This window comes from Cicer arietinum, chromosome 4 (assembly GCF_000331145.2).
Source record: "Cicer arietinum cultivar CDC Frontier isolate Library 1 chromosome 4, Cicar.CDCFrontier_v2.0, whole genome shotgun sequence".
Lineage (NCBI taxonomy): Eukaryota > Viridiplantae > Streptophyta > Magnoliopsida > Fabales > Fabaceae > Cicer > Cicer arietinum.
The window spans coordinates 44,294,788-44,303,057 of record NC_021163.2 but is presented as its reverse complement, the minus strand read 5'-3'; the positions used below and the strand labels follow the sequence as shown (position 1 = coordinate 44,303,057).

General features: G+C 33.2%; 1 long non-coding RNA gene across 2 annotated transcripts; it reads left to right on the top strand.

Moving 5' to 3' along the window:
• Nucleotides 1–266: 266 nt before the first annotated feature.
• On the top strand, nucleotides 267–3,860 carry LOC113784489 (uncharacterized). Of its 2 annotated transcripts, none has more exons than XR_003470531.2 (5): nucleotides 267–390; nucleotides 775–889; nucleotides 992–1,067; nucleotides 1,161–1,289; nucleotides 3,610–3,860. It is a non-coding gene; the product is annotated as an uncharacterized lncRNA (long non-coding RNA). The 2 variants fall into 2 exon arrangements; XR_012162897.1 differs by having other exon boundaries at nucleotides 272–390; nucleotides 799–889.
• The last annotated feature ends 4,410 nt before the right edge of the window (nucleotides 3,861–8,270 follow it).

Sequence of the window (8,270 nt, the reverse complement as noted above, 5' to 3'; positions counted from 1 at the left end):
GAAAACAAAAAATGAAGGAGGGGGAGGGGTTACTGTCTGCCGAGAGGAAGAGAGAAAGAGGAATTGGGAAAAATGGGATGAGGTGGCAAGGGTTTTGTTTTATTTAAATTTAATTATTATTAATATTAATATTATTATTATTATTATTATTATTATTATTATTATTATTATTATTATTATTATTATTATTATAATATATATATATATATATATATGTATATATATATTTACGCAGGCGTAACAAAATTGGTCAATTCTGAGGATGTAGTATATCCAACCTTGAAGCGGATGAGAAAGGTACACTTCAACCTCTACCTCTCCAGCAATTTCTAGTTTGAGCACTGGTGCAACTCAGACGTCATCTGCTATTGTTGCGGCTTCTACTAGTGGGTATGTATACATTTATATGGATACTAAAAATTTTCCTTTTTAATTTTACATTTCTGGAAATGCAAGTGCAAAATCACTTGTATTAATTTTCTTTTCACTCTGGATTTTCTCATATAAGTTCTTCCATCTGCACTCTTCTAGTTTGTGTACTTTGATGATCCGTTGTTACACTTAAACCTTTTAATTGATTTTGTTGGTATGCTTTTTCTACTAATAGAAGTTATCACACTTATTTCGCTGTTTATTGGGTCTAGTTTAGTGCTTCATTTTTCCTCACTTTATTTCCATTACTATGCTTTAGTTTATTGTATATGCATGAGGACTGAGTACTAAAGGTTATAGGGTGATGGTTTTGATACTTCCTTTTCTGCTTAACACGCATAGCTACTCTAATTGTCAGCGCATCAGTTGATGCTGCACCAAAATTGCCATTTGAAATCACAGGAAAGACTGTAGAGGAGGTACTTGATGTAACCGTAATGTTCTGTTAACGGTTGAGGTTTGTATATGTCTTCAAATGATCTTTTAAATAATTTTCTACTTGGAAACAACTTAATTTAGCAGTATTGAGCTATAGCTGGTTTATATTGTGATGATTTAGATTGAAGTGGCAAAAGTAGTTGCGACAATCAAATTTGGAGCGGCAATTGGAGTTGATAGAGACTCATCAACAGGAGGTAATTGCAGAACTTTTTCACCTCTGGTCTAAGCTTCTTTTTAATCCATTGTAGGGGATAATTTCATTTTATTGCTTGTATTCTATTTTGAAGAGTTAGAAGGGAAAGTTGCTCACCACCACGCCACGGTGCTAGGGGACCAATTTGGAGGCGACGTTGTGAGCAAAGATTTTACCGGCTTTACTCGCGGTACCGGAAAGCCACGTTGAAGCTAACGTTAAGGTAAGGGCTCCTTCCAAACTTCTAGTTTGCATTAGGGACTTATCTGTGGTTGTGTGGGAAGGAATTTGTTAGGATTTAATGTATCGATTTGGGGAAAAACGAATCTAATGCGTTACGGGTAAAACCTTAGAGTTAGGTTTTGTTTATATTGATGAATGTTTCGTGGTAAATGAATTTGAAGTCATTGTGTATGACTATGAGTAAATGAAGTCTGATGCATTTGGGTGTCATGTTGTGTTGAATTGCGTTCGTTGTATTTGGCGTGTCCATACTTGATGTTTGTTAATTGGTGTGTTTGTTGTGAATTATTGTTTGAATGTGAGAGTATGTTTGAGTTTGTTTATGTGGAATTTGAAAATCATTAGAGTTAAACGAGTATTAAAAATGGGGAATCTTTTAATACCTCGGTTTACTTAATGTGCGTTTGAGGAAAATGTTTAAGTTAACTGGGCGTTGAGAATGGGGAATCTCTTAATGTCTCGGTTACTTAACTATCGTTTTTGAAAATCGTTTTAGTAAATGAGTATTAAGAATGGGGAATCTCTTAATGTCTTGTTTACTGAATGTTTTATGTGAAAATCGTTTAAGTCGAAAGTATATTAAGAATGGGGAATCTCTTAATATGTCTGTTTGCTTAACGTTTTGTTTTGAAAATCATTAAGATAAATCGGTATTAAGAATGGGGAATCTCTTAATGACTTATTTATTTAATGTTGTTTTGAAAATCGTTTAAGTTAACTGGGCGTTAAGAATGGGGAATCTCTTAATGTCTTGGTTACTTAATGGTTGCTGTGAAAGTCGTTTAAGTTAAATGGGTATTAAAAATGGGGAATCTTTTAATATCTGCATTTGCTTAACGATTGTTGTGGATGGAGTCTGTGTATGCTCATGCATTTCATTTGGTAAATTGTGTTGACCCGTGATAGGTGACACCTTGGTAAACTGTACTGACCCGTGATAGGTGGTACGTTTACGATTTACGTTTTTAGTAAATTGTGCTGACCCGTGATACGTGGCACCTCGGTAAATAGTACTTTGGCCTGTGATAGGCGGTACATTTACAATTTACGTTTGGTAAGTTGTGCTGACCCGGGATAGGTGGCACCTCGGTAAACAGTACGGACCCGTGATAGGTAGTACGTTTACGACTTACGTTCCTGCGGGAATTGCGTTTGTCCGTGAGAGACTGCGCAGGGGTTTGTCCGTGAGAGACTACGCCCTGGTTTAAGTTAGATGAGAATTAAGAATGGGGAATCTCTTAATGTCTCGTTTACTCGTGTATGTTTTGGTAAGTTGTGCTGACCCGGGATAGGTGGCACCTCGGTAAACGGTACGGACCCGTGATAGGTAGTACGTTTACGACTTACGTTCCTGAGGGAATTGTGTTTGTCCGCGAGAGACTACACCCTGTTGATTTGTGAACTGTTGGTTCATTTTGTTTGTGTAGTAATGTGTTATAAATGCTAAGTGTTATGTTTTGGAATTTGGTGATAACATGTTTGATTGCAATACCATTTCGAAATCCATGATGTCGTAGTAATTGTGTTATCAGTGTTAAGTGTTAAGAATTGGGATTATGCATGAATGTGATTGAGTTAGTTTATGAATTTTTGAAAGAATACACAGGTAAATCGATTTCCCAATCGATTGGATAGTAAACAGGGACTTGGCCAAATGGACAAAATCGATTAGCCAATCGATTTTGTAATCAGTTTTCGAAAATCATTTACGAAATCGATTGCCCAATCGATTGGGCCTAAGTCAGGGACTCATCCATATTCGACCAAATCGATTTGGAAATCGATTGGCCCTTAAGTCAGGGGCTCAGCTATCCTGTCAATCGATTGCCCAATCGATTGAATTAAGCCAGAGTTCAAAATTTCACTAAAAACCTTCAGGAAATCGATTTGGAAATCGATTGGTATTAAGTCAGGGGCTCAGTTATCCTGTCAATCGATTGCCAAATCGATTGATTCAGCCCAGGATTCTGTTTTCATTGAAAACCTTCACCCCAATCGATTTCCCAATCGATTGGCTCAGTGAAAATCCTCAGTTTGAGTTAGATGATTGATTACTCATTAACTTATCCATGTCTTGATTTGTTATGTGTTAATTAGGAGATTGAGAACTTCATTTTACTTTCATTTTTAATTGGCAAAGTATTGTATGAACTTTTCGCATATCGAAAATCCTGTTAAGGTGCATGCTTAATTGAAAAGTTATTTTGAGCATTTAAAAACTTAATTGCTATGTGTTAACTGTTATTTTTTTGGTTGGTGACCCTTTACAATTATTGTGGAAATCTGGGCTTTGCCCTCAGATGAGAGTCAGGACGGTCCTACCGGTTCGTACCCTACGGACGGGAATGGATATGGGAACGCTTGACTGCAGTTACGTTAGGAGGATCTCACGGGGCGCGTGGAGATCACTCAGGGTGTATAGCTTTTTGGTAGGATGATTAGATTAGGATGATGTATAGGGACTAGGTGTCCTTCTTTTTGCATTGGAGTATTTTTAGTTTGGAAAACTGTACTTATACTAATATTGGCAGTTTGACATCTTATTTGAATGGGTTCCATGTATCATTTGTGTTTGTGTAAATGGTTTGGATTTATAATTGGAGAAACTTTTCCGCTGCTTGTAAATTATAATGACTCAATTATTTATCCAAAGGCATTTCCTGATTTAATTCTTTGTTTGTTTTTAATTACTTTAAAAAAAAAAATATACCCTCGCTTTGAAAAACGGGGTGTTACATCAATCTTGAGAGTGGTAAGTTAGATATTAGTTCACTCACTCTAAATTTCGAGGACAAAATTCCTTAACAAGAGGATAATTGTAACACCCTAAATTTTATAATAAATCATTTTATTAGTTAAGTACGATTTTAAATAATTAATTTAATGTTAAAATTATTTTAGAATATATGGTGATAAATTTTCTAACTAATTTTTGTTATATAAGTGATTTCTATGATGTGCTAGTTTTATAAATATTAGATTATATGAGCGATATAAATATTAAATATTATATTTTATTCTTTGATCTATTTTTTAAAAAATAATAGTATTTTAGTGTAATATATATATTTAAAAAAAAGATTTTATACGATTTTACGTGTATATACGTGTACCCAGTTAATGTAATACTTTTATGTGCACTTGACTGATATTAAGTATGCACGTAGTTATATTTTAATTACTTATAACTATTTTTTATTTTTAGTTATTTTTTTTTATAAATAATTATCTTGAGATAGTAGTGATATTGTGTTTGATTTCCTTTATTTTTATATACTTGTTATTACATTGTGATTTTATATATATTTATTAAGATTTAGTAATTAATATAGAGTGTTGATGTTATATTTATTTATTTTATAATTTCGACTATTCTCTAATGATGGTAATATTTTAATTTGAGTATTTGGAAAAATAAGTATTATTATAGGGATTATTTTGAATATGAGAGTTTGGTTATTAATGTATTTTAAAAGATTAATTATTTTTATTTATAAATTAGTAGTTTTGAAATATTAATAATGTTTTATTAATGAAATTTTGTTTTAAAAATAAAATAAAATAAAACTAGTAAAACCTAAAAGGAGACCAATGGGTTTGATCCGTGTGTGAACCCTAATTGTTAATAAAATAAAACAAAAAAAAAAAAAGGAAGGGAGTTGGACGGCGGCCGTAAAACCAAAGAGAAACACGACAACAACCTATAGTTTGACACCGATGATCGATAATTGTTCCGAAAAAGTTTCTCCGTTCTCATCCAAATTTCACTATGTCATTTTATTCATTTAGGTAGTCAAATAAACATACTTTCTCAGATTTTTAACCATCTAAATTTCTCTCTAAAATACTCGACTTCTCCGTTTATAAAATTCCTTATTTTGAACCGTTCTTCTTCACCGTATGTCCGATTTGAGTGAAATCAATGCCAAACCGATCGTGTGAAAAGTGGCTCTATTATCCACTGATTGATTTTCTGATTTATGGTAATTTTCCTTGACCGAATTTCAAATTTAGTTTTTAGAGTATATTAAATGTGAGATATTTGATATTATTGTGATATTGGACATCGAACGAATTTTATGTATATGTTGGATTAGACGTGTTTATGTGATAATAAAAAGTGAATTCATTGTGATACGTTTAAGTGATTATGATGATTTATAATTAATAATAACGATGTTATAAATTTGTGACAAGCCTATGTGATGATGTATGATTGATGATAGCGATGCTATAAATTTAATTTGTGATTATGTGATGAGATATGATTAATGATAGTGATGATGTGAATTTGTGATGAGAATATTGAAGTAACTCCATAGTTGGTGAAATAATTCTTATTCCAATTTGTGTTTGAGATCATGGTCTTAATGGAGTATCATAGGCCAACGAGGGGAGAAAATAAATATTGAGAAATTGTGAAGTGAAGATTATTTTGTCATTATATAGGTAGGGTCTGACAAGCCTAGTGATTTCGGGGAAGTACAACTGAATGAGCCTGATCGTGGCGGTCTGCTGTCGAGCCTTAAGGCAAGATTGATAGACCTTGGAGGTATTCGGATGGGGAATTCCTAGGTGACTTGGAGGTATTCGGGTGGGGAATTCCTAGGTGACTTGGAGGTAGCACTCCAAATGTCGGAAGCTACCACGCAACACACGTTTACCTCGACTATCACGTATATGTGTCTCAGGTTGAGTTGATGGGATCTATGAGGACATGGCCAATTTGAATTGTCCGTCCACCGGGATGGTGGCATAGTATCAAGCCTCCTAACCAAGTACTTCGGAGTCAGAATGGTACCACATTGTGAAATAGAGTCTAAGCTCATGCATATCATTGCATTTTATTGTGATTGTTTTGTTGTGATTAATATGTATCGTGTGTGGTGATAATTTATCTTAGACGATTTGATGTTATAGTGAAATTTATTGATTTTCCTTGAGTGATTTTGACTTTTTAATGTGATATTTTCTTGATGGAATGTTTGTGTAGTGATACGGTTTTATTATGATTGTGTGCGTGTTCTTCTTACTTTTATTATACTATCATCATGATTTCGAAACTCACCTCCTTCGTTGTTTGTGTTTGACTGGATTGGCCCTGCGTTTGCGAAATCGTAGTTATTACAGGTTAATGAGTGTTGAAGTTCAAGTTTGGGAGGAACCGCACTCTAATAGGTGATACCGGGAATAAGAGTTTTAATTTGTGTTTTACTTATTTAATTTGAAAAGAATTTTTGTATGAAAATCTTAGAAGTACTTGTAAGTTTTTAAAATTAAATCAAATAATTATACTTAAATCAAGCTTATCGAGATTGCACTTTTTTAATGGAGAAAATAAGTTTAAAATGTTCTTTTATTTTTGAGAAACGTGATACCTGAATTAAAAATAAAAGTTTTTATTTTCTTTGAAATAGATTTTTATTTATTCGCTGCAAATTTTATAGGAATATGATATAATTTATTATATATATTATTTTAGGGTTTAGGGTGTCACAGAGGACGAAAATGTCCTAAATGTTAATCCAATGACACATGCATTTATTGGATACACATGATTGGTTAAAAACCCAAAATGGACTAGAATAAGTCGAAGGATGACGAAAATGACTGAAATGTTAATCTAATGACACAAACGTACTTATTGGATGAACAAGATTGGTTAAAAACCGAAAATGGACAAGAATAAGTCGAAGGATGACGAAAATGATCTAAATGTTAATCCAATGACACAAACGCACTTACTAGATGAACAAGATTGGTTAAAAACCGAAAATGGACAAGAATAAGTTGAAGGGTGACGAAAATGATCTAAATGTTAATCAAATGACACAAATGCACTTATTGGATGAATAAGATTGGTTAAAAACCTTAAATGGACTTTAATAAGTAGGAGGATAACGAAAATGATCTAAATATTAATCCAAAAACACAAATGTTGGTTAAAAGTCCAAAATGAATAGAAAAAGCCTGGGGAGGACGAAAAATAGCTTAACGATAATCCAATGACACAAAAGCACTTATTGGATGCACAAGATTAGTTAAAAACCCTAAATGGACTAGAATAAGCATAGGCAGGAGGAAAATATCCTAAATGTTAATCCAATGAACAAATGCACGTATTGGATTCACAAGAATGATAAAAAAAAACCCTAAATAAACTACAATAAGTCGAAGGATGACGAAAATGACCTAAATGTTAATCCAACGACAAAAATGCACTTATTGGATTCACATGATTTCTTACAAACCCTAAATGGACTAGATTAAGTCGAAGGATGAAGTAAATGACCTCAATGTTCAACCAAAGACACAAACACACTTATTGGATGCACAAGATTGTTTAAAAACCCTAAATCGGTTAGAATAAGCCTAAGGTAGACGAAAATGACCTAAATGTTAATCCAATGTCACAAACGTACTTATTGGATGCACAAGATTGGTTGAAAACTCTAAATGGACTAGTATAAGTCAAATGATGACAAAAATGACCGTAATTTTAATCCAATGACATAAACGCAGTTATTGGATGCACAAGATTGGTTCAAATACCTAAATAGACTAGAATAATCCTAGGGAGGACGAAAATGAGCTAAATCTTAATCAAATGACACAAACGCACTTTTGGATGCACAAGATTGGTTAAACACCCTAAATGGATTAGAATAAGCCTAGGGATAACTAAAATGACCCAAATGTTAATCCAATGACAAAAACGCACTTATTGGAGGGACAAGAATGGTTAAAAACCCAAAATGGCCTAGAATAATCCTAGGGAGGACGAAAATGTCCTAAATATTAATCCAATGACACAAGCATTTATTGGATACACAAGTTCAGTTAAAAACCCTAAATGGACTAGGATAAGTCAAAGGATGACGAAAATGATCAAAATGTTAATCCAATAACACAAACGCACTTATTGGATGCACAGGAGTGGTTAAAAACCCTAAATTGACTA